The 27,858-nt window shown below is 41.0% G+C and overlaps 1 protein-coding gene across 5 annotated transcripts in view; it reads right to left on the bottom strand.

The window, feature by feature from the left end:
* si:cabz01090165.1 (uncharacterized protein LOC100333421 homolog) overlaps positions 1-27,858 on the bottom strand; it is a 268,340-nt gene that overhangs the window by 156,647 nt on the left and 83,835 nt on the right. For 4 of the 5 annotated variants that reach the window (XM_062561286.1, XM_037462755.2, XM_062561287.1 and 1 more), the window contains one exon: positions 5,907-6,024. The exons of the other annotated variant lie outside the window; for it this stretch is intronic. The gene's annotated coding sequence lies outside the window, so the exon portion shown is untranslated. The remainder of the gene's footprint in view (positions 1-5,906; positions 6,025-27,858) is intronic. 5 annotated transcript variants of the gene reach the window in all.

Genomic DNA, 27,858 nt, shown 5'->3' with positions numbered 1-27,858 from the left:
AAACACACCATCGCTCTCCAAAACAACAACAATTCCCACGTCCCCATAGGTGGCACTAAGATGAGTGACGTAACATTGTGCGCCCTTCACTGAACATCCCAAAACTCTGTAAAGTGCAACGCCGCTCCAGAACATGAAAACACAGTCCGTTACAATACGCTGTTGGAGCTGGAATTACCGCGGCTGCTGGCACCAGACTTTCCCTCCAATGGATCCTTGTTAACCAGTATGGATCAACCGGATTACAAGGCGCACGCGTCGTTTTCTTTGAAAAAAAAGGATTTTAAGTGCGCCTTATAGTCGCGAAAATACGGTAAGTATTATGTTTAGATGTAGACCTATTTTGCAAGGTCCATTTAGTTCGGAGTTTGTTTGCTCCATTTGACCGTAGCTAAATGGCTATGCCCATTCAGATGTTGCTGATGAATTTGGTAGTTGCGTAATATGACAGATCTAGTCTAAGTCCTGGCCATTTGGTTAAATTTTGGTTGTCTCCTGTTTGTTCTGTGATTGCTGTCCTTTGACAGGAGCAGATATTTATTGTTACGTTGACACTGCAAATAAAGCGCTATACTTTTTTTTGGGCTAATTTTTGACTTGCTTGATTGTAATTGAGAACATTGGAAAATATCTGCAATTAACGATGTATCTTAAGACTGACACTATGGTTTATTACTGATTCATTTCTAAATGGTTAGTCTCCAGAAAGTCGATTAGCTATAGGTCTACCGGTAGCTATAGGTCTACCGGTAGCCTATCGGTAAATGGTTGCAGGAAGTGCTGAACGCATATGCAATGAATGATATTAGCCTACTGTAATTATGCCCATTATTTTATTTAAATAATACAATTCTATAACAGAAGATAACGGTATGTAAGAAATAAAGGCCTGCCCCTAATACAAGTCTGCCCCAAATACAGGCCGGTGCGCTGTGCAGCCTATGTAAATAAAAGCCCCGGCCACTATTTGAGGATTTACGCTAAATTGATAAAAATATATTATTAAAAGTGTTGGGAAGGGATTTCATTATGAAATTGTTGTGTCGGGCAACTAGAGATGAGCCGGATACTCGGCTGAAACGAGTATCCGGTACGGATAAAGCACTTTTGCCGAGTACGAGTAATACAAGTCAATATCTGTGCTCGGATTGAATAAAAGTCCTCATTGGGTAGCTGTCTGTGTCTGCGTTCTGTGATTGGCTGGTAGTCACAGCGCCCCTCCCCTACACACATACTGTTTGTGTTGCTGTGTCCCGCTCGGCTCACTCACACACAGAACTTCTCTCTCCCTACCTCAGTCACCAGGTTCGCGGGTCTTTCCCGATAAATTTAAGCCTTTATTTGTTTTACTTCGGTTTTTTGTTCTTAACCAGTAGAGTTCAGGTAAACGTGGGGCTTGTTAAGACGTGGTGCTTAAGAATGCGACTCGCGTTGCGTCTCTGCCTGTCGGAGTTTTTTTTTTCAGTCGGCTCTAACCAGTTTTTCTTTTTTTACTTCACGCACTGACCTCTCTCTCCACGCACTCAGTGTCTGACGTTGACTAGTTGTGTTGAATAACTAAATATTAATATTACAAATTAAGCCACACACACACTTCCCCTCTCTCTCTCATGATCATCAGTGATAAGAATTAAGAAGGAATGCTGTTTTAACCGCAGAAAGGCTTAACCCGACAATTTACGGGGTAAATCCTTCGTATTAAAAAAAAGTTGCGCGTGCAGAGCTGAGAAAAAAAAAGTTGAGCGCTCGCGCAGTGGACCAGAGAAGAAGCAGAGGATTGCTAAGAAAAATAAATAAAAAAGAGCAGAGCTGAGGTAGAGGCAAGACCATCGGAGAGACCCGTAATACTGTTCTGAAACATGCGGAGGAAGAGAAAACAATGCGAAACAAAATCCTCCCAGGTATGGAGATATTTCACACTGAAATGGGGGCTGGTAGCGGTTTTCTTAGCAGCGCCAGTCTCATCTTTTTCTGTTCTAATTGCCGCGCTTGACTTTAACGTGTAACCTTTATTATTATTCGGTCTGAAACGGCGCGCCCAGTGACGCATGGTGCAGCAATATTGTTGTCCGGGTGGAAATCGGGATAAATTCGGGAGAAAGGTCGGTCCGGGAGATTTTCGGGAGGGCCTTTGAAATTCGGGAGTCTCCCGGAAAAATCGGGAGGGTTGACATGTCTGATTGTAAGATATGCAAAAGCGACATGGCCTGGCACGGGAGCACCACGGCGATGATTCAGCACCTTAAACGGAAACATGTTGGAAAAATCTAATCTAAATATTGTTTGTGCCTAATATATTTAATTTGGCAGCTGTAAAGTATACATGCGATGTGTGTATGTTTTTTGTGTTAGTCCATTTTATTTACTTACTTAGGGATGTTCAAGGAGCAATCTGTTTGTGCACTTTCTAAATATGTTTTTGCACAGTTCTATTTTTCAAAGGGTTGGAAATTAATGTTTTTAAATTTTTTATTTTTTTATCCGATTCATCCAATAATCGACAGATTAATCGATTATTAAAATAATCGTTAGTTGCAGATCTAGTTTAAAGTAATTTTCAACGTGAATTTGCAGTTCTGTTTTAGAATAAAGGGTTGGAAATTAAAGCTTTTTAATGTTTTTTTTTTATCTGATTCATTAATTAATCTAAAAAAAGTAATCGGCCGATTAATCCATTATCAAAATAATCGTTAGTTGCAACGCTACATGTATGCAATGGGGAGATGGTGGCGCATGAAATAGTGTAATGCGCTGGGAGCTGCTAGGTTGGCGGTTTGAATCCCGGCTGCCCCATGTGCCATATCGAAGTTTTGCTGAGCAAGACATCTAACCCTTAATTGCTCCTCAGGCAAAATGTGACGCATGGGTTATAATGCAATGTAAGTCGCTTTGGATACAAGCGTCGGCAGTGCAAAGACTCAACTGGGATGGCTTAACTTGAATGCAATTGGTCTGTGCTTTCAGCCACTACTGAATAACTAGCAAAACGTAGGTTGAAAAGTGCCCTGTCAGGTTTTTAATCACTACCATCTGTTTTAGCTTTAGATCCGGATCCGGAGGGGGCCGCTTCTCTGTCCAGATACCGACCGCAGTGACCTCTGGTTTAGTGAATTTCCACATTAGCCCCAAACCAATGAATGATTCTTGTTGTTGTTTTTAACAAATGTATTGCCTTCTCTTCTACTCATAAACTTTACCTGCTAGCCGATACTGGGCTCCCATATAGATGTTGCTTTTTTTAAACTCCTGCACTATTAATATCAAGTAGTCTTAAGCGTGCCACTTTAGCAGAGGTCCTCTCCAACTGAGAGTGTATGAGCACGGTCCTGTGTGCATAAATGTGTGTGACAAATTATGTATAAAATTGAAACGGATCCAATCACACACACACTCCCTCAGTGATTGGCTGAGAGCTGATCCCCTTCATCTAGCCTGTTCTGCTTCAATCAGATGGAGATTACAGAGCGGAAGGAACGGATTTCAGAAGAAATAGCACACAATTAGATTTGCAGGGAAGTGTTGGTTTGTGTGTGTGTGTTTGCAAGTCTGTATATTTCTATATGGGAGAACAGTCTGTGTGTGTGTGTCTTGCTTTGCCGTCAACCCAATAAATAATTCTAAACATTAGCAACACATGTTGACTCAGCGCCCCCTCTCAGCTCCTGAATACTAACCCATATCATAAGCCTTGCACTGTGGAGTTAGTTGCTACATTATTAAAATAGCCTGTCAGCCATGTATCACATGTTTTGTTACAAAGTTGGAGGACGCACTGACACAAGGCTGTGACAAAAGAACTACATTTCCCATGATGCAAGTGTTTACAGTATGAAACCAGCAGTCAATATTGACATATTTTCATTTTAAATGTGTCACCAGAATTACCAAACAACTTATTTTGATTGAGATGTTAACAGGAATTGCTTTAACTTTCTTCAATTTAATAAAAGTCAAAGTCATAAAGTGTTTGAATTTAGTGGAGTGAACTGTTACTGGAGGGTTCCTACACATTCTGACCAATGGATTTCAATGACTTTTCTATGACTTCAAACAAAATTTCCATGACCAAAAATGTTGAAATCTCTGTGTGTACATGAACAAAGTGAGAAAAATTAGTATTTAAACTAACAATGAGATCTCCAAATCATAGTGTTTCCCCTACCATTCAATTAGGCCCCAAGAAAGTCTGTTTTTTTAATGTTTACAATTATCCAGTAGGGATGCGTATCATTTGTACATATATTGAAAGCATTTATGCAGGATTGACGCTTCTTGTTTGTCTCGATGTATTGACGTCATGATTGCAGCAAGTGCAACACAGAAGAGCATTAGGCACCAGAGCATACCACGGTTAGATCTACACCCTGCACAAGGGAGGATTCCTGAGCTACCAAACTTTTCAGTTAAGGTGCGTTTACACAACAACGGTGCGAAAGAGTATGGGAGGGTTCTGCTAATGTTTTGAGCATCTCTTTTAAAACCATATTAATTATTTAAACCGTATCTTAAATGATCCACATTAACATAAATATAACACATTTCCATGAATTAATATTTTAACGTAGTCAACGTACATTTGTTTACTTACTCTGTGTGTCAAACAGAAGAGGAGTGAGTGTCAAAAACACTGCTATGCTAAGCTAGCTGCTAGGCTACTTCCATCTGAACGTGTAACCTTACCCTGCGCAACACACAGTCTGCAGAGGACCACCACTGTGTCCCTAAAAAACCGTGATGTGAAAACGTCCTGGCTAAATGTGCGGAGATGGTTAACAGTCGTTAAATGATGGAGTTGAGAGCAAAGTGCATGAGGACAACAGGAGGAGTCGCTTGTTCAACATGTTCCATCTGGTGGAATTCTGTCAAATGTGTGTAGTTTGGGGTTTAAAATAACATTAACAATTAAACAACAGTGTCTAAAATACACGGTTTCTAAAGTGAACACTAATTACTTGTAAGATTTAGTCTTTAGAAGATTAAATTACAAACAAGATTGTAACAACAACCTTCATCAATCGCTATTAACAAGATCAATGAATTCCAAAATGTGCAATTAATTAAGTTATTTAAAATAAAATCCATAATATATATATTTATATATAGTGTGTGTGTTTTGCAAAGTGTGGTATGTTGCAGCACCCCAGACAATAATTTTGAAGCTCTGTCTGCTAATGCTACGCAGTTGATTTCAGTGGCTTCACACACACACACAAAGCAACAGTAAAACCCCGTTCCATAAGAAGTGCATGAGTTAGTAGGGTCGGTGCAGAGTGGAGGCAGTAATCCCTAACTCAAGTTCTATGTTTAGACTTGACTAAGAAGTGGAGGTAATCATCATGGACTCGCCCATTGAGTTGTGTCTTTTGGAAGGCCCCATCCTTTTGGAAATAATGTTTACTGATGGAATACATCCATAGAGAAGTAGGATCATTTTCTAATCAGACTTTGAACTCGGTAGAAATGGGGCTGGGCACCTGGTTATAACCAGAATTGCAGCGTCCTCTTGAAGTGGACTCTATATAACCAAGTACAGTGTGGATAATATTGTTACAAACTCCCTCACTTTGAAAATATGCAACATGCAAGATTTCACGGATGGTTGCAAACATTTTGTCATTGTCGTTAACAGTACAGCCTCCCGATGTAACCATTTTTTCAGTAACTAAGTGATTTAGTGACTAAATCACTTAGTTATCAGCTACGGTTTAAGAAGATGTAAAGTGCTGGCTAGTTACCTGGCACACTATCAAGTAAAGACAACCAACTTTACTTAGCCTCAATCAAATCCTCAACACTCACCAGATGCTTTCGTATCAGAATAACACCATTAAAAATGCATTGCACACACAAAGTACGAGTGAACATCAAGAGTTAGTTCTTCTAGAATTCCATGACACACGTTCTACCTGAGTTTCTCGGGGATACAGGAAGTCCTCTGGAGTCTGTCCTATTATGAATTCACATTCCAGTCAGATAACTGGCCTCCGGGTTACAACAGAATGACAAGCCAACAAGGGCACCCTCCTGCAGGAGAGGAGAGATGGAGGGAAGGAGAGGGAGGTGGCGGAGGTGAGGGTGAAGGCAGGGATGTGAAGGAGAAAGAAAGAAAGAAAGAAATGTCAACATGTTGCATCATTAATTCATTAGTATTCCTAAAGCTTCTCTCCTTCTCTCCCTCCTGCCACATCCCTCCCTCTCTCTTTCTATTCATTTCCCCACACCTTTTGGGCCCACTCTGCCTCTCTTCCAACTCTCTCATCAAGACATAGATAAAGGGTGAAGAGAAGATTCAGAGTCAGTGGTACCTATATGGATGAACTACTTTCTTATAAGTTGTATGAATCAGCCAACTGTCTTTTGGACTAGATGATCAGGATAGATCTGTTTTAAAGTGGACACAGCTTAAAGGACTAAGGAGGTTCCCTGGGAGACCCTGAACATTGTGAGCTAGATACAGTCTAAAAAGCCTGAGATGAATCCAAGACAGCCATTTAGACCACAAACGGGCTGTAGGAAGCGTCAGTTTTTTGCCAATTGACATCCAAAGACAACTGCAGCCTGCTAGCCAGTAGGACCCCCAAGTAGGGATGGGTATCGTTTGTTTTTTCTCCGATACTGGTGCTTTTAAAACGATACCGGTTCGATACTTTTGTTTTTTTAAAAGCACAAAACAATAATTGATTTAATGCCAATGCCAATATGTAAATATAAATAAATAAAAAACACTTCAAATTACGGTGTTGAACTTTTTAACTTGCACAATATATCCACTGTTTACAGTTTAGTAACTTGTTTCCCCTCTTTAAGAGCTTGAAGTGTATATATTATTTGGGGATCATTAACCATTTCATTTAGAGATAGATTTATGCTCATTGTGCAGGAACTAAAGATATGTGACATATTGAATAGCATTCATGTTGGATTGACTCTCCTTGTGTGTGTGTGTGTATTGACCTCATGATTGCAGCAGGTGTAACAAAGAAGAGCAGCATTAAGCACGAGAGCATATCAGTTATCTATATTAACGTGTGATAGAATTTATTATTATTTCTATATTTAGTTTTGCTGCGAAAAACAAAGACGAAAAGAATCAAACGATCTGCCGTCATTCGCATGAGGAAATGGAGTCACGTGTCTGCAGCTCAATGCGGCCGAAGGAACGTCCTCGGTTTAATACTTCGGTGGGGGGGGTACCAGTGGTGTCTGTGTGCCCACAATTGTCTGCCTGCGTCCGACGGGGCGATAGTGCTGTGAAAGAACGATCACACTTTAATAACGGAGGGAAACACTGACTTAAATAAATAGAAATAGAAGGTAGATGGCTAGCTAGCCTCTGTAGCTACACAAGCGGTAAGCTATCGTTAGCTGCTGCGAGGACGGTGTCATCACGGTTTCAAGGACGGTGTCATCACGGTTTCAATCGGCTCAGGCTCAACCGAAAGCAAGCACCGAAATCTGCGTTGCCATTTGGTACGGTAGGTACCGGCCATGTAGGCACCAGTGCTGTATTGGTACCGGTTCTCGGTACCCAACCCTACCCTCGAGCTACCAATGCAGTTAGCTTTTCACTGAATAGATAAATGAACACAATAAGTACAGGATGATTCACTGATTTTTTTAAATACGTTTTATGATCAAATAGAAAATATTATATTATAAATATATAATTCTCCATTTCTTATCTGAATCTATTTGTGCCAAAAACCGGGTATCACAGGAAGTTGGAGACGTTGATACACATTCAACAGTCACACAGAGAAAATCCCCCTAACAAAAAAAGAGATGCAGTTTCCTGCAGATGCAGCATGACAGTCACTTTTCTCAAAAAAGACTCTTGCTTCCTTTCTCATCACTGTCCACCTACACATTTTAACCTGCAGCTGATTGTTCATATTTGCTTCCTCCTGAAGTATTTGAGGAAATACAAGAAACTGCTAACTGAAGTTGCATTTCTTCACAAAAGAGCTCTTGGAACACCGAACACACAGAAAGTGCCTACAAAAGTGACTGAAGCTGGAATTTTCCTCTGAACTGTGTGGGTGTAGCGTAGGTGGACAGGGAAATAGTTTCAATAGTATTTTTATGTTTTATTTAAAGAAATACCATTTTCAAGAGTCATCAACTCATATTGGCTTCAGCCCTGCAGCGATGTTCTTTGTTAACGTTTGGTAATTTAGTTTGCACGTCGATAAAAGATACAAGTAAGGTAATTAAACAACATGATACAACGCAGCCACAACATAGCTCAAGCACCATTTGTGCGGCTGGATATAAATAACAATAAAAGGGCAGCTGTAACAGCTTCAAAACCAGAAAAATACAAAAAAGTCCTTCTGATTAGCTTTGACTGAATTCATTTAAAATATTTGTATTACTTGACAACACATGGATGATTACTGAAAAAAGGCTGTGAATTACAAAAAAGTTTTAAAATATTAATAACGGCGATGAAGAACAATCTAAGGGGAGGGTGTTATGTTTCATTGCTATGTCAACACACTCTGTAGTTTATTTGGACTCAATCCCACATACACCCACCAGAGAACTGCATGTGGATTAATCCACCACTGAAACCAGTGCCCAACAAATCACCTTCTGTTTTAGAGCCGTTCTGTTAGGCTGTTTGCAAGATGTTCAAACAATATGGAAATATAAATAATTACTAAAAACATAAATATGTAACCGGCGCAGTGTCCGCAGGATATTTAAATTATTATTAGGCCATGGTCTAGGTTTGTTAGTAGAGGTTAGAAGACAATCAACACACAAAGGAAATGGAGGCACTAAATGGTTTGATTTTTTAAGATTATATGAAAATAGATGTATAGAGTGTATAATAGATGTACGAATAGGAAGACAACACATTTTCAAGTAAAATCCTGCACAACATTGACTATGCTCTAATTGAAATATTATCAACAGTTCCATTGAGATAGTAAACGTATCGCTGGATTGTCTCAGTGTGCCTTCAGTTGTTCCTTTAATTTCAACACCCTTCCTTGTTTACTTTATCAGTCGGTTCAAATAGTCGGTCAATTCAGTTCAGTTACTATCATGACATTGTATCCTAGTTATGTTTATGAATTTAACCATAGTTAAACATGAAGTGTTTTCCATTTTAGAATCATGAACTGAGTAACAACAAGATAATAGTAGCTTCTTCACATTCATGTTTTCAGATAACATCAATGCAGATATTCAGTAGTTTTCTTAAACATACTTATTCGTTAATAACTAGGTTATGTTATTAACACCGGCGGTTCAAAACTCATTTTGCAACAATACCTATACATTTGTTTCCAACAAGCTATCAATGAACAATACGTTGCTTAAAATACATGTAACACTCCCTTCCATGGCTGTGTATAAGGTCAACTTATCGGGACCCCGGCGTCGACACGCACGTGGCTAATACCATTAGCATGCTAGCTGACTCAGCAAAACTTACCAAGAAGCTTCCCGAACTTGTAAACTCCTGGTGCAAAGTTCTCTGAACCACCTTTCTCCCGTTGCACAAGTCTCAAAACGGACACAATGTCTCTCTAAACAGTTTTACCAGTTGTCACTTTAGTGGGCTGACTAATTTGTAAAACAGTTAGAACACCGATATTTTCTCACTTATCATCAAATATTCTTCCTGGAAGGGGGTGGAACTTATTCTTCTTTCCCCAACCCTTATATGCATTTTCCCAAATAACCAATGAAAAGCATATCTAAGTAAAACTGCTCTGATTAGATACATGAATAAAAATATCAGGTACTCAAATGGTACTCAAAAGTGACATTTACATATGATCTTACATATAAATAATAACTAGGGCTGTCAATAGACCAAATCAAGTTAGCTTATAATCTCACATTTTTAAATTCATTAATAATGATTAATTGCGATTAAGAGGGATTTTTTTCCTAACAACTATATTGTATAAATTAACGAGTAATCACATTCGAAAAAGTCTATTTTAGTGTTGTTAAATTGTATATCTTTAAAACATAAAACTACACACATTCAATCATCTCCAAAATGAGAATTCCACGTTGAACTAGCGACTCTTCCTGCTGTCCTAGTGTAGTTTGCTGTGCGGCTTCAGGGGTCAGGGGGTCACCGCGCACAGGGCATCTAAAAAGGAGGGTTTATGGGAGTTTACACAGCCCATGCAATAGGGAAAGAGGGGCGGATTAAGAAAGAGATTAAACTGAATGTAGTCTGATGAAAAAGAGAAATGGAAGTGAGAAAATGAATTTCAGAAAACAAGTTTGACACGGGAGGTAAAGTCGGACATCTAACAATAAAGGGGAACGAGGATGGAGTTGTACCGCAAGCAGCAGACAGGTCTCTCACCGGAAGCCTCCCCCCCACCTGTCAGCACATCACTGACTGGCAGCTGGAATATTATTAGCATGTTTTTTTGCCACAGCGGATTAGCACTGTTGCAGCCCAGCGCAAAACAAAAAGGGATTTGCCTTAGCATGTGGCCAAGAGATTAGCACTAGCTGTAGCATGGCACAGCGCAACATGAGAAAAGCTTAGCTATAGTCTCCATACTGAATAGTAGACAATCAGGAAGCTATAGGACTGGACAGCGAGGGGGCTTAACAACATGTTGTAAAGCTTATCATGGCTTCAGAAGTACGACCAAATGCCTCTGCAGCAACACAATCAGGAAACTGTGACAAAAAACACAGTGGGATATGTGCTCACATAATTCTGAAACTAAAGCCAATTCAAAAATGCTATCAAAAGCATGGTGACGCTTGACTGTGGGGGATTAATAAATGGCAATATATGGAAAGGAATTGCCAAATAATGTCAAAATATATATGCCAAATAATAAAGTCTTTTATACTGTATATAGTTACTGATTTTTTTACTGAGTGTCACTTATGATATGAGACACGAATAATATCAATTATCTCCTTACCTCACCACCGCCCACTGCCATATCACAGTGTTGCTACGTAGGTTGTGTCTCTCTGTTATGTCTTAACTCTCTCTGGCGTGCTTCTTCCTACGCGGTCTACAGCCTGAACGTGTCTGCATGCAGCGACAAACGCGCAAGACACACATGACAAAACGCCCCCACATAAAGAGAGGAAGACACGCTTGAGGGATGTGATGGCAAGTCCATGCGAAAGAGGGATTATTGTAATGTGATGCGCGATACGGTTGTTTTAATAGAGATTTTAGTGCAAAGAACAAATCCTCACGTATTCTCCCACGTGTGTTGGTGTGCTGTTTGGATCTATTTGATGTGGCTGTTTGTTTGTGTCTTGTTGTACTTGTTGTTTTGTGTCTCCCAAACAAATGTTCTGATGTCATATGAACCTGGTCACAGCCTGTTGTGTATGGATATTACCGGTCGGAATAAATAAATCAAAGTGGTACATTCTGTATTGGAAACTCCTGATTTACATATCATCTAATGTTATTGTACCTGCATGCATTCTCACGAGGCCACCCATCAGGTACTCTCTTAAATTTACCTTTCTGATGTTTAGCATTTGGAGTTGTTGCGATGAGGATGCCACTAAAGATTCTATTAATCTTGTGCTCAAAGAAAGTTAGGCGAACCAGTGAAGTTAGGATTCTAAATGGTCAAACAACCTCAACTGTATATAAATACAGACAAAGATGCTGTTCTCATGGTGATGCAGACACCATGACGCCCGGAGTAACCAGATGCATTACGCCATGTGATTCAACACAGTTTAACAAATAGTTATGTTTAGTTCATTATCAAAAAGGACATTTTTAAAAATCCTCCTCAGTTAAAAAGCTTTGGATATGTGTAGCCAAGTTGGAACGGATGAGAGTGAGTTAAAAAATGAAGAGGTAGAAAAGACTGCTTTCTTTTGCATAATTATACTATGGTTGTATGCCTCCACCTACCAGTTTACATCCATCCTCACATATTTTGCAAACTACTACGCTCAAGGTGTTCTAGATCAATCACAAAATAGCTTTTAGTGGTGTTATAAATGGGACCTTGACCTTTGAACTGCAAAATCTTGTCAGCTCATCACCTGATCCAGATGCCCCTAGAGGCAATTTAGAATTTCTGCGGATGACAAAATTATATATATATTTATAGATTGAGGTGATTTTGCAGTGTGTTATATTCATATTTATTTATTTCTATATACACACATACTGTATATGTTCTATAGAGATAGATAACAGCTATCCGACATCTAAAGGGACTCCAGTCCCTTTAAACCCACAGCAGGTGCCTTCCTCATCAGATCGGGTTTCCAGGAAGCTCTTTTCCCTCTACATCAATAAGTGCGCTGTTTAGTCAGCAGCTTTAATCAACAGCCCATGCAAGGAAACATGATCTGCTCGTAGAGGCCTGATTTACTCAGAGGTGGACTCAATACACAAATACAAAGTTGTCCTAAAGAGCTCTGGAGAGAACATATGCTCATGCATGCAGCGCTGCGCCTCATGGAATCAGTGAGTGAGTTTATTATCTGTATTAAAAAGGCCACATGGAGGTTTTTGTTGTAGAAAATTAGTCTTGGACACTAAAATGTATTGTCATCACTGAGGTTGAGGGAACTTTTTTTTTTCTTCCACACAGATGTTGGGACTTTTTAAGCATGTTGAATACTGCATTGTTTAGTTCCCATGTTAATTAGCTTAGAGTTTCCCTGAAAATCATTGTACAGATATCTTCTCATGCTCTATAAAAATGAAGAGGTTACTGCTGGTTGCTAATAAAATACATACAGTGCATAGTTACATCCTGACACTGGATTTAATATATTTAGGTTATAATAAGGTTTTCAACATATACCTTCAAATATATAGTAAAATACTGTAATATTTTGCCGTCAGACCTGAAATTCAAACAATATCTATATATTACCTCTGTACGGACCACAACATGGTGGCTGCTGATCAGTCGGCTCAGAGCTATCGGTTGGGACAGTGCTATCAGCGAAGGAAAAGGCAACAATGCTTTTGTGTGCCGAGCTCACTCACGTGTACCAGCAGGTTGTATCAACAAAACACAGGGAAGCTCTTGTAACGACACACCCACAGAGGAAGAGAGACCCCCTCCTCTTATCGGATACACATCAGTTTTGCATAGAAAATAGTTGTGCTCCCTCAACCTCTATCTCCTTCGCCATCTCCTCCCTGTGTCCTTATCTCCGTGCAGCTATAATCTACCATACCCTGCAGTCGAGTGTCGGCTGTGACTGATGGCCGGGCGTTTGATGCTGTCGGGGTTTGATTGTCAGGGTCTTGTTATCTGTCATGCCAGCGAAAGGGAAAACTCAATCTCAGTTTCAGCCACAAAATGGTTTCCCTTGGCAACGCCCCTCACCTCGGAAACAACTTGCAAAGTGGTGCTGTGTCGCAGCACTCAATCTGACCGCCTGCCATCTGTCAACGTCGCTCAGTGTCCCTGTGTGTTTGTTTGTGAAGATAGTGTAAGAGAGAGATGCTGTGTTTGTGTACCTGGAAGTGTGTGTGAGGCAGATAGTGAGTGGATATGTGCTCTTATCATTCATCAGTGTCAGTGGCGAGATGTATGAGAGGGTGTTTGTGTGAGAACAATGAGATTGCACATATCTATATAAGAAACTGAACTTGGTTGTTTTGGTTTTGCGGTGTGATTAACTAACTTTTGTTAGTCAATTCAGTCTTGTTTTATGGAGCCAGGAGGAAGCAGCATCAAGCTGAAGAAGAACGATGTGTATGATGACATTTAGCGACTGTAGCTTGAACATATTCTGTATCTTACAAGAAAAAAATCATTCATATGAGTTAATAAAAACCACTACAGCCAACACAAATTTATTGACAGTGTTGATTTATTTCCACTGCCTTAAGATTAGAATATTACTGTTAGCTGAAAGTACAGGGCTTAACTGATTTATTTTTAATTTAAATGTCAGGATGTATGTTGCAAGAGTGATGGCCCAATGCACACTGCACAGTTTCAAGCTCACCTTAAATCTAAAGCACTTTCAGGATGATTATCCCTTTTCGAATGATTATACTGCAACTCCAAATTAGCTGGAAAATGTTCTTCTCACAGCCTGAAATATCTCCTCTGGAGGTGAAGCATAACTTTAATGATTATTAAATAATAAGAGGATTACCTTCTTTATCTGTATTTTATACGTTTTCGGGTTTTAAGGCGTTTACTATTACTAAGCGCAGCAGGTTGCTAGGCAACAGGAGCAAGTAAAGCTGATGACGCAAGCAGGAAGACCAGAACGATCCATTTCAGAGACCACTCGGCTTAGCCCATGCAGTTGTTGGAGGACCCAACCCATGTCCACCGCGAAGGCTGCTGAAGGCTGGAGGCTACAAGGATGAAGCCCATTGAATTGAAACGTAGATATAGAAACAATCAGCAGAAAGGTAACCCACGTATCAACGTGCATTAAAAAATATGTAGCCCTTTCTGACGGGGTTGTGAGTAGATTAGTATTTAACAGAGGCTCAAGTTTCTTGACAGGTGCTTTCTCTGTTTCAGACAAAAAAGTAGCACCTGCTACACCTCTGGGGGAAATGGCTGGAACCAAGGCTCCGCCAGCAATGTTGCCTCGTTTTAATCTCTCTTTCCCCAGAGTTCCGTGGATCTAGCGGGAATGTCAGGTTGAAGGTGCCAATGTAGGGGAATCTGAGGTTGACTCCTACTTCAATACAATTGAAAGGACTGCAACTTCTTTGAGAAATTGAGTTACCAGATTTAACTGCAGATGGAGAGTTAGTCAGACTTTGTTTTACTCTTGGCGTGCTGTTGCAAAATGTTACAGATTTTATATTTGGAGTTTCAAATCTATATTTGAGTTTCAGACCTTTTTCACCTTCGGATCGTATTTCTTCTTTTTCTGAGTTTGGCCGTGATCTCTCTTCAGGGGCTGGCATCAGTCGAGAGGGGTGTGGAATCATGAGAGAAAAAGGAAGAAGACTGACAACCTTCCTCAACCGTGTTTGCCTTAAGGAAACGTAGGCACCAGGAAAACTATAAAACAAAACTTCCTAGTGACCTCATTCACATGATTGGCAGTACAGACGAATTGGTTTCAGTTCAATACGTGACTGTGATGTTTTCAACCAAATGCTAGAAGTGAATTAAGTAAATGGTTGGTATGGAAAATGGATGAGTACCTCTCCCATGGAATTTGGAATGAGGTTGAAGAATATGTGATATTTAATGATGGCTATTTCTTACTAGTGATGGAAATGGTGTCAATGTCTGAAAATGTAGGGACATTTAAAAATATATATATATGACACTGATCTAGCAAGACAACTTGTTTAGTCTGCATTTCCCATCTTAGCTGCTGAATGCCTTTGATTGACAACCTTATGTTCTTTTACTTCATTTGCCAAACTGCATGAGAAGCGTCATTGTTTACAAACTGTAAAACCGTCAATCCAGTATGAATTAAAAACAGTAGTCTGGATCCACTATAGGGGTCAAGATTGATAACTAACTAACTGACTAACTACATTAGTGTGGCAACTTCAGAAAATCTTTCTGGAACAAGCCTCCATTTTATTGCCTCCATTTACTATAATATCGGTTCTTCAGTATGGAGTCAGAGCTGGAGACTGAGCAGACCCAGGCTCTGTTCCAGAGTGAATAAGAAGACATCGTCTTCAGTAGGATCTGGATATTTTCTGGGTATAACCAAAAGCGGAATCTCCATGGTCCCTCCCACTGGGTTTCCCCTATATATTCTCTTAATACTCATCCGCTTGATCCCTTGCTGATTGTCCTCCTTTCCAACCAAACCGTCTGTCGATTAATCCCCACGTCCTTCCCTCTGTTTGTTCCTAGGTCCTCAAAACCTCCTCACTTTTTGTCCTCCTCCTTCCTTACTTACCCTCCCTCTTTCCCTCACCTCCTATCCATGTCGTCTTTCCTTTACCTCCTTCTCCCCATCTTCTCTCACCTCCATATCCCTCATTGCATGTCTCTCACTCTTCCCTTTCAGCCCCAGCAACTATGGAGCTATCTTAAGCTCGGCCCCGGTATTTTTCCCAGAAAGTAATTTGGCTGTGGGTCGCTAAGTCAACCCCCAACCGTCACCGGGTGCCCATCTATCTCCTACCCCTGGTAAAATCCCTCTGCTGGCCGACACACACACACACACACCAATTTTCCTCCCTGTGTCCTCTTATCAGTCCAGGCAGACAGAGGCGGACAACTATTAAAGTCCAACACCAGCATAAAATGACATATGCGTGTGTGTGTGTGTGTGGATGTACTGTCCCACCTGGTACCAAGAGGGCATGGCGGACAGACGGAATACAGGCTGGAGACCAGGTCTGACTCTTTGACTGACAGCAAAGCTTTGCTTTAAGTGCACAAGAACACCATTGGCTGAAACATTGTCTTCGTTTCGATTGAAATCAAGGTCCAGTAATTAGTTACGTGACCACAAAATCTCCATAGGTAACAAAGGCCTTTACACATCAGGGGCTGTTCATATTGAAAAGGAAGTGTTCCATGTAAATTGATATGATTATGTACGGGGATCAAACTGTTCCGGCTCATAAAGAAAGAAGATACCATTTGGAGGCCTTCCACACAGCATGGTGTGCTCAATCCATTCATGTAATTACCACAGAGTCTTCTGCTGTCCCATGGGGAAGGGTTGATGCCTTTAGTCTTCTACTTAAGCGTTGGTCCATCCTTTTTCGATGAACAGAAGACTGAATTAGAGGAGGAACATATTCCTTAGTTATGAATTAATATAGTCCCCAGGCTGTGTTAATTTAAATGTAAGTTCTGTTTTCATATTAAGCATGTTTTTCCTTAGGGGTGTAGGTGTATAGGTGTTTAAGTCTAATTCTTCTAGACCTCATTAAGAGGTTTTGTTAATCCTAATTTTGTCCAGGTTTGTTATATTTTCCGATGAACACCAGGACATGCTGTATTCTCAAAGTGATTTTACACAGCATGGGCACAAAGATGAGTGATGAATAATAAAGTCGGGGTTGGTATTAATACCCAGCAGTAGCACTTCCCTTGTCATTTTATGCTCTGTGTCATTTTATGCTCCATGACTGGATGGAACATTAGTCATCCATTTTCATTTGTACTAAACTGCCTTCTTATCACACACTAAATGCCAAATCACTTAAATCGAAGTGTAGTTATAGAAATTAATGCTATATGTATCCTTTTTCTGGAACAAAGACATATGTTAGAGGGGCAGATTACACAAGTCTATCAAGTAGCCAGAGCAAAAAATAGTCTAGAAATTATGTGACAATGTAAAGTTTGTCTAAAATCAGACGGCTGACTTACAAAGACGCATATCAGGTAGCTAGACCTTTAAATACATTGCTTTCCAACCATTATTTTTCAAGTTTTACATATAAATACCCCACTTTTGATCTTTTTTCTAACCACCAGCCTCCTCTGGAAGGTGTGATTGTCAGGACCAGTTGGTAATGCATTGCTACATGATGACTCGGGAATAAGAATGTGCTGGTTATTCATCATGGCACTTCCACATATTTGTCAATTATGTTCCACGTTAATCGTGTTTTCTTCAAATTCAGTTTAGTCTTCATATATCATAAACATGTTTTTAGGTCTGCAACATCTCAAAGAAACACAGAACTATCACCTACGAAACAATTTTCCTATGTCCCTTGTGTAAAATAATTTTACACCTTTAGTTAATTTAGATTACGCTGATGTTTTTACCAGAAACAGCAAAGCAGCTTTGTTGCATTTCTTATTCATATTAAAATCACAACACAACACATTAACCATGTGTTTAAAACTCCAACCATAGTTCAAATGTAATTGGGAATTATTTTTAACCGTGTGGTTTTACATATGTATTGTTAATCCATATTCTTAGAATTTAGGTATTATCTGTGAAACATGCTGCATCTGTCGATTTTGATAAATGCTCCACACATTAAGTTTTTTAGTTTGTTATTTCCCTAGAATTCCCCATGATGCTGACAAGGAAACCTCATGTATCTGATAACAAACTAATTTCAATGCACAGGGTTAAAGGTCAGTTATTATTTCCTCTTCACAGATGCATTTAATGAAGATACAGAAATTATGACACATTTGTCAGAGATTTACAGTATAAGCAAAGAAAGTGCCAGACTACGGACAAGTAGTTGAAACATATTGCACAGTAACAACAGGAGCAGCAGTCACGTACTAAATGAGCATTCCTCTATCCATTCATCCTGAGCAGAGGCCAGACCTGCTGCCAGCTCGAACTACTAGTGTGACAGTCTGCACTTAATCTGGATTCATAAAGAGTATACGTTGTGTTGTTCGCTGTATTTTGAAGCTACTTGACAACTGATTTGCCGTTCCAGTTACCAATCGGAGCACAGACACCAGCTGACCCCCGCCTCTCCTCCTCTTTGTCTCGATCTTCTTAGATATGACAGAAAAACTGGCTCTGTCAACCTCCACTTCTCTGTATTTTCCTCTTTCCTTCGTTATCTTGTTTTTTTTTCCTGCTCCGTCTCCTTCAAATGTCATTTCAAGTTTCCTGCATTTCCTGACGGGCTGTATTTGACCTCCGGTTTTTGGTAATGTGTGCAAAGCAGGTGTGGTTGTGGATGTTAGTGTGTGTGTGTGTGTGTGTGTGAAAGGGAGGGGTTCGGGGTTCTGTTATTCTTGCAGTGCTGTGGCTCATTATCGAGGATCATGTGTCCACTTGTCCCATCGCATCTGCTGCAACTGTGGCAGCTGGTTGGGCTTTCGGATGGCTTTAGACAGAGCGAGAGGAGGGAGGCAAGGAGGCAGCGAGGGATGCAAAGAGGAGAGTGAGATTTCTAGAAGGTAGAAGAAGATAGAAAAACTGTGCACATCTCTGGCTCAGTTGGGGAACACTATAGTTTACCTCGGTGGTACCTTGCTGATGGGTTCCCACCAATGCATAAAACTAAGGATGACTTAGTTCTATTGCTGGACATAACCTGCAGGACATAAATGTGCTTTCACACCTAGGTGTGAATTCTCTCTCTTGGTGAAACAGCCCGAAGATCTGATTGGTCAAGCCACAAACACCGCAGGGGTCCTTCTGCTGTTTCCCCTCTTCAAATCTTCATTTTGAACTGATTCTGGTCAGTGTAAATCCTAGTTTATGGTTCTGCGTTTTCAGAGAAACGCAAGGACACGCAAACGCAAAAGCCTCTTGACCAAGAGACTAGCGTGAAAAACTATGCAAGCCTCACACAGCCCGCAAGGCTGTGATTGGTCTGTTAACAACATCCTTTCCAGAGTCTCACATTTCCAGTGTCATAGCATAATGCCGAAAAAGATTTTTTACAAGAGAATGAATCAGATTGAATAGTTTTTATGAGAAGAAATCCGTAAATATGACCACACATAAAACCCGTCATTGGCCGTCATTGGACACTCGGATGGCCTCCAATTCATGGAGGGAGATCTCCGCAAATTGCGCTTTGATGTAGGGGTCGAGGGGTGTACAAAGTTCCTGAATACAAAGTTTATTAAATGCTGCCATCTTCAACACCTTCTTGCTGATATGCCACGTTCCAGCTTGCTTCAAAGCCTCCACCATCATCCCTGTTCCCAAGAAGTCCAGGATCACAGGACTTAATGACTACAGGCCCGTCGCCCTGACCTCTGTAGTCATGAAGTCCTTTGATCGGCTAGTCCTGTCCCACCTGAAAACTCTCACCGACCCCAGCTCCATCATCAAGAGGGCTCAGGAGAGGTTGTTCTTCCTGAGGCAGCTGAAGAAATTCAACCTGCCAAAGACGATGATGGTACACGGCCATCATCTGTCCATCCTCTGCTCCTCCATCACCGTCTGGTACGCTGCAGCCACAGCCAAGGACAAGGGCAGGTTGCAGCGTGTCATCCGCTCTGCAGAGAGGGTGATCGGCTGTAATCTACTGTCTCTCCAGGACTTGTTTGTTTCCAGAACCTTGAAGCGGGCTAGAAAGATTGTAGCTGGACCCTCTCATCCCGGACATGAACTGTTTGTGCCCCTTTCATCCGGCAGGGGACTGAGGTCCATCAGGACTAAGACCTCCCCAACTCAGCCCGGGTATCCCACTGACTGACTCTTCACACTCATACATACACATATACACTTTGTCACTTTCTGTCTCTGGTGCATTTTATTTTTAACTTTTTAATTGTTTTAACTAATATTTTTAGATACTAACCCATAGCATTATAGTTTATCATATTTTATCTTATTCCTTGCACTATGTTGTCTTGTTGTCCATTGTCAAACTGTCTGCTGTCATGCACCAACCGCAAAGTCGAATTCCTTGTATCTCTGACAGATTTTGGTAATAAATTTTTCCTGATTCCTGATTCCTGTTGCACCAGCCTTAAGGAGATTTGATCACTTTTTCTGTTAACCAATAATAAAGACATAAAAGAACCAAACTTCATGAATGTTTTTTGTGACAAAGAAGTATCTGTTCCAATCACTCTATCAGAGAAAAGTCAGACTTGTAGAAATAACGGGAAAGTCAAGAGAGCCATGACATTATGTTCTTTACAAGTGTATGTAAACAACTGTAAATGCCTGCATTTACACAGTGCTGATATCTGAAGCTCATTTGCCCGCATACACACATATGGAGAGGAAGATAACCCTCTTTATTTCTATGAAACCCCCCCTTTAAAAACGTTCACAGTGACTACGTCCCCTTCACATGTTCAGTCTCTGGTTGCAGTCCGTCGTTACTTGAAGATACAATGCACATGCTCTGTGGTGTTCATGTCAGCAGCTGCTCTGTATATATTGGGCTTTGTATATGGATCTTTAAGAAAAGTAATCCCTGACTATGCCTTTTTAAGAACTTTGTTACACTTACTTATTTACATACGTTTTAAATAAGGGGGATTGTTAATTCAATATTTTTGCATTGTACCTTTGTAATTTCAACAAAAAAACTTTTTTCTGACCTTAATCAAGTCTTTATTGCCTTAAACAAATATTTTTACAATGTTTTACTACTTTTTTGTAACTTTGATTTGAGGCTGGTATGACACTTTTGTTCAGAAACCCTGACCTCGTACATCGCCATCATTTCTGCCAACTGTGTCAGCCTCAGGCCGATGCTACCTCTGACATTTACTGCATTCGTCCAGCCGAACCCAAAAGTTTATTTTCACATTTCCCCCCACAATATCTGATAAGAAATGTGGCAGAATGTGTTTCTCTATTCCCCTTATCACACCCTCCCTTCTCTCTACTTTGATTTTTTGTCGTTGCTACTCTGCCGTCCTTCCTCCCTCTATCTCTCTCTTGCTTGCTATTCTGTTGTCAGCATGCCTTTCTTATCATGCCCTGCATTCAAGGAAGCTAATTAGCCCAGTGATTGTTAGTTGACGCAGCACTGGAATTGACTGTGCACACACACACACACTCAAACTGCAGGACCTCTACAGTAGTTCCTCAAATGACTGTACTTGCAGTGAGTGTGGGGTGTGTACTCTGGTATGATGACCTGTGGTGAGCTGCAGGCTTGGAGGTTTGGAAGCAAAGAAATGATGAGTCTCTCTCTCAGTTGGACATCAGTTTTCATTCAGCAGAGTTTCCTTGGATTTCACACTGCAGCCACAGCGTTAATACCAGCGTTAATACCATGGTACCATGGATAACTTTACGTAAACGTCAACTACAGCCTCTTTAACAGGAAATACACAGTCCACCAAATGTTTTCTTTTTACATGTTCCCGTAGATAAATGAGCTTCTGACTTGTTGCAATCCATTCGGGTGGAGAGTTGATTAAGAAAGTGATGCCACACAATAGCCTGTCCTAATCAAATCAAGCGGTGAGGTAGAGTCACATTCTGCTTTTTTACATGTTTTTGTGCACAGAGTTTTATGGCACTACAAGCACCACACGCCAACCAGGTTGGATACAGAAACTCATAATGGATGCACTTTCCTGACAGACAGTCAGCATCTGGAGTAACAAACATAAAACAGCTGCTGCTGTCCTGTACTGCTGAGACACATCATGGGCATGAACGTAAACCGATGGATCGACCTGTCAGGAAAGAGCCCCACAGCTGTGTTGGTTAATAGAAAACATTGAGCACAGGCCTTGATTAGTTACACATTCATATAATCACAACATCCTTGTTTCTATTTCGTCTGGTTAACTTAACCAAAGTAGTACATTCTACAAATGCATTGTTTTCCATCCATTAATCATGAAAGAAGAGAAATGGCCTGAGGTATTACAATTGACAGCAACATGAAACAGGGGTGACACAGTGGTGTGGTGATTAGCGCTGTCGCCTCACAGAAAGATTGTCCTGGGTTTGACTAAAGAGACAAATGTCCTGGGTTTTATCGAGAGACAAATAGTTGTTTGTCTCTGTGTCAGCCCTCCGATTGGCTGGCGACCAATTTGGGGTGTACTCTGTCACTCGGCCAATGTTAGCTGGTATTAATTCCAACCCCCCCGCGACTGTGTATGAAGGAGTAGATGCTTTGAAGATGGGTGGATGGATGGAGAGCATGACACACTAGTATCTCTGGTGTAGATAGAACACCAAAATAGTCCACAGTGATCTGTGGACATGACATTAGCAATGGTTACACACTATTGCAGTGTGCAATAGTGTCGCAACGAGCAAGCACCAGCAACAACAACATCTATTCCACATGGAGTTCTGCAGTCATAATGTTTTACTTCCTATTGTTCAGATTTGTTCTAGACGTCTTTTTAGTGGAAAAAGTGTTTTATTGGACGAGCCAATTCAAATAAAAAAATTTCCAGTACCAAGATATTATGTGTAATAGTACTTACTATGTACTGTATGTGACTGCATTTTCTTCAATCAGAACGGGATTCCAGGCACGTGCTCTTTGTAGACCACAAAGGAAATGTCACTGCTGGTATGATTGCCTGGAGTTGTTCTGATGTACTGTGTATTTTCATTAGAAGGACATTCTTTAGGGACAGCTACCATAGAGCAGCCTCACACTCTGAGATCACAGAACATTACATGACCTGAAGGTAAACCGGATATTGAGACACAAAGAAAAAAGTAAATAGCAGATGTAGAGGACATATGAGGAATGCGGTTCTATGGGGGTGCACGCCTCACTGGGAGATTAGTAGGTAGTTGGAAGGACAGTTTGTTTGCAGGCGTAGCCTCTATTCTCAATCCAAGTCCCCTGTAGGCCAGCGGTGTGTTGTGCCAACTTCCAGCATTACACACACATGACTGAGTCCAGGCAAACACATCACACATTCTCATACCACCCAGCAGAGACTGCTGAAAAAGCTCCACGGCCTGCCCCCCAACAAGCCTGTGTGGGGGATGTATTGGTCTATTCATTCTATTCTAGTAGATGTTCGAAGTGAAAGGGGAAATATACACACAGTGGCTGGTGCTGGCAGCAAGAAGTGCACCAAAGCCAAAAAATACATGAATGAAAAAGAGACAGCATGCTACTTTTTCAAAAAGCTTGAAGCAACTGCATCCATAACTTTAAGAGAAATCCTGCTGACAAGAGAATCACCTACCCTCCAAAATACATTACAATTGCTGTATTTTAGCTTAGCAATATAGGACCATGGAACTGGGAACCTTTCTATTCCTGCTGTTACCATGACAACCAGGGGAAACTCATGGAATCAGTTTCTGCAAACATCCCAGTAAGATGCAAAAAATGTATCAAACACACATTATTACTTTGCAGTTAATTATTTAACATTTATTCCAAGTTTGGCAATAGTTATTAATAAGGACATCTTATTCATACAGTTCAGTATATTGTAGAAACTGTAGATCTTTTCAAATTCCATGGCTTCACTTTGGACATTGTATAGAGAATATAAATGAATGTATTCATTACCAAGCAGATTTTAGAGATCTCCTTGGCTTGTGCTCAGTGCGATAAAACAAACCCAGGGAAGAGCAATAAAGATCCAAAGATCTACACTCTGAAGTCAGTCCTTCACATATAAACATAACTGTGTTGCTTTGCTTAGCTTCAAATTGTGGTTTTCCAACTACATATTCTGTTCAAATTGTATAACATTATCTAGAATTTGCAGCTTCCCTCTTTCCACACTTTCAGGCCGTTTGGACAGTAGCATCAGAGAATGGGACTCTGGTCTGCCTCGAGGAATGAAGAGATAAATTTGGGCTGACCTCCACTGACAAATAGGTGTCATGTCCAGGGGCTGGGCAGGTACAACTAAGCTGTTTCAAGCCACACAAACAAAGGATAAGCTGCTGGCCTTTAAGTCACCCCACCTCAGGCTTAATTTATTAATTTAATTCTAATGGCAAAGCAAAGCTGCCAAGAAGAGGAAGGTGTTCCAATCCTGAACCAGATGGATTTAGTGGATCAGAAGTCTGCTGTCCTTAATAAAGGAGGGGAAACCAACTCCTCAGAGTGTTAACATCAACCAGTGACCTTCACTGTTCTCTACCAATTGGTAAATTTATTCGTTTATAGCTTCATAAATTATCGTAGCAATTATATTATTTTAATTAAATAGAATCGTTTTTCTGTGCAGAATTAGTCTGAATTCCTTGTGGACTTCAATCAAGTTGATTTTATATGTATGTGACTTTCAATGATTTAAAGATATTGTCATTGTGCAATATGGGGATAAACAAGGGACTTTTCTTGCAGCCCATTTGCAGCACAAGAAAAATATGATATGCAAAAAGGAAAACAACTCTGTGGTCAGATAATATGGGCAACATGTACACATTTATAATTCAACATGGGGGAAACATCTTCTTGTTCCAATGGAGTCCTAATATCTGTCTTGTTGTCCGACTGTTTATCTTGATCCTGCATTAACAAAGTCTCTGTGAACAGTCATCAACCTCCCGCCATATTCATCCATGTTATTGTTTTGTGACTGAACATCCAGCAGTAGGCCGGCTGGTGTAGCTTCAAGGTCCTAGCTGGGTTAGCTTAGCTTGCATCCTACCTCCGGGAGGGTTGGGTGGTGTTTGGCGGGGCAGGTTCGCTGGTTCTTTGGCCACAATGAATGTATCAAAGACTGCTCCAAGTCCCAACATCTCCTTTTCATTGTCTTACAAATATTATTCTGACATTTTGAAAAAGAATGTTCAAAGCTCAAATTCTTCAACACAACAGTCAATTGGCTCTTTTCTCTACGCAAAGGATTAGCGGCTCTACTCCGAGCTCCTCGCGAATGGCTGAGCTTCTCATCCAATCTCTAAGGAAGACACCAGCCACTCTCCAGAGGAAATCCATTTTGACCGCTTGTACCGGTGACCTAGTTCTTTTGGTCATGACCCATCCTTCATGACCATAGGTGAGGGTAGGAACAAAGAAGCGCTCTTTTGGTTACAAGGGTGCAGTAAAGCGAGTGCAATACTGCCTCCGCTGCTCCGATTCTCCCGCCAAACTGACACTCCATCTTCCCCTCACTCGTGAACAAGACCCTGAGGTACTTGAACTCCTTCACTTGGGTGAAGGACACATTCCCTACCCGGAGTAGGCAATCCATCGGTTTCCTGCTGAGAACCATGGCCTCAGATTTAGAGGTACTAATCCTCATCCCAACGGCTTCATACTGGGCTGCGAAACGTTCCAGCATACATGTCAACCCTCCCGATTTTTCCGGGAGACTCACAAATTTCAAAGCCCCTCCCGAAAATGTCCCGGACCGACCTTTCTCCCGAACTTCTCCCGGGACAACAATATTGCTACACCATCCGTCACTGGGCTTTCAGACCGAACAATGATAGGTTACACTTTGAAGTTGACAGCTAGAATACCTCCCGAATTCTGAAGTCGGCAAGTATGCGTTCCAGTGAGAGTGTTGTCCTGATGGCATCGTCTGTCTGTGGCCTCCACTTAAACTAGGCTGGGTGTGGCAGCAGGCCCAGCAGGTTGACCCAGACCTTTTTCTGGGGGTTCCTGTGGCCTTTCCAGGCCAGCTGGGAGATGTAATGCCTCCAGCGTGTCCTGGGTCTTTCCCATGGTCTCCTACCAGGCATGCCCAAAAAAACTCCAGTGGAGACATGGAGCAACCTGGGTTTGAACCACCAACCTTGTAGTTCCCAATCCATGCGCCACAGTACATAGAGTTAAGACCTACACCAAGAAGTGTGACACTGTACTGTTTCATTGCAAACCTATCAAAGAGTTAGTTTAACTCTACTAATTGTTGCAAATGAATCGGATCTTGACACTGGATAATGACTCCAGCTCTTTCATACAATTTACTCTGTAAGAGTTTGCAGTGTGATTTCAACTCTGCACTTCAACAGTTTTGCTCAACACTGGAAAATTAACTCAAAGAATTTTGCTGTGCAGAGTTTGGGACCATAAGTGAGGGTCAGAACGTAGTCCGGTCCGATATAGCGGCTGTTTTAATGCTGCAGCCATAACAATCCATCTGTTCATCTCCTGATCTATTCTACCCTCACTCATGAACAAAACCCTGAGATGCTTGAACCCCTTCACTTGCTGTAGGCAGTCCGTCCCCACCTGCAGAGAAACTCACCACCGATATATAAGTAAACTGCCACTTCACTGGTCAGTAGAGACATACAAAGGCAGTTATCATAGGACAATTCTTTTTGGGGAAAAAAACTTTAAGATGTCCTTCATGATGGCCAACTGACTGGTTTTGGGGTTAAGTTATGAATGGTTATCAATCAGACAGAGGTATCCGGTGCAATACAGTTAAATACATATGATTATACGTTTCCATGACAGTGGGAAACATGGAAAATTCTTTGTTCAGTAAACAATCGGCAGGGATTTCGTACAAATGCATAATATGCACCAGTAGAAGCAAATTTATCGGCTCATATTGTATGTTCAATGACACTTTATGCATGCATTAGCTAAATAATGTATATCACACAACATCAAGTGAAGCCCTGGCTATCATGTTGTGATCTCTGCTGGAGACCTGAGCTCCTGTAGCGAACCCTCCACAGAACTTTGTGTGTACCATTCACTGTGTTTATTGAGGCGCGGCCTCTTTGATATCCTTCTAGGCTGTTTCGCTACATGCCTCTAAAGGTCCAGGACGCTTCCACATTTGCTTATGAAACTCCACAATGCTCTGGAAGTGCGCTGTCTGCGGGCTTCTTCTCTCCTCCACTTTAGCATTCCTCCATAATGACAACAGAGCGGAGCATGGAGGGGGGTAAAAAACCTTTCTGAGTCATTAATAAGAGATGGACACAGACATGATGGCGTGTTTACAGGTGGCCTCTCTCCTGCTCTCCAGCTTTTCAATGTATCATATCTTCATATCTCTCCCCGCTGCTGTCTGTTTCTGTCAGGGTTCTCTCTATCATGCATCAAGTTCTCAACATTGTCCTGTCTCTGATTGCTGACATTCCTTTTCTCTCTTGTTCAGAGCCCTCCTCTTCTTTTATCACTTCAAAAGGCTCTGCTTGTCAAGTGCTTTCTCCTACCTCCCTTTTCCCCCTACTCAATTTGAAAATAAAAGAAAATTATCCACTGTACAAGTGGAACATATTCATATGGCAAAAGAACAGAAATATATTCCACAGAATTATTTTTTGTTATTAAAAAGCTGATTGGCTTCTGTAAAAATGTTTTGTTTGAGTCTCCAGAATACAGATGCAGGTGTTTATTGTGTTAAATACCCTTTATTATTGGTATCCTAAGTGTCAGTCACTTTTACTGGGATCATTGGCCAGGATATCCAGAAACCACAATACATCCAAAACAGCACTGCCAGGATCCTGATGAGAGTCTGGCAATATGAGCACATAACAACCAACCTACACTCACTACACTGGCTGCCTCACTCATTCCGGAATGACTACATACAGTCTTACTATTCAACCATAAATGCATAAATGGACATAGACTTCCCTATATGCAATAACTAAATTACTCCCCCTACC

Source organism: Pungitius pungitius, chromosome 3 (genome assembly GCF_949316345.1).
Source record: "Pungitius pungitius chromosome 3, fPunPun2.1, whole genome shotgun sequence".
Taxonomy (NCBI): Eukaryota; Metazoa; Chordata; class Actinopteri; order Perciformes; family Gasterosteidae; genus Pungitius; species Pungitius pungitius.
This window is presented reverse-complemented; position numbering and strand designations above follow the sequence as displayed.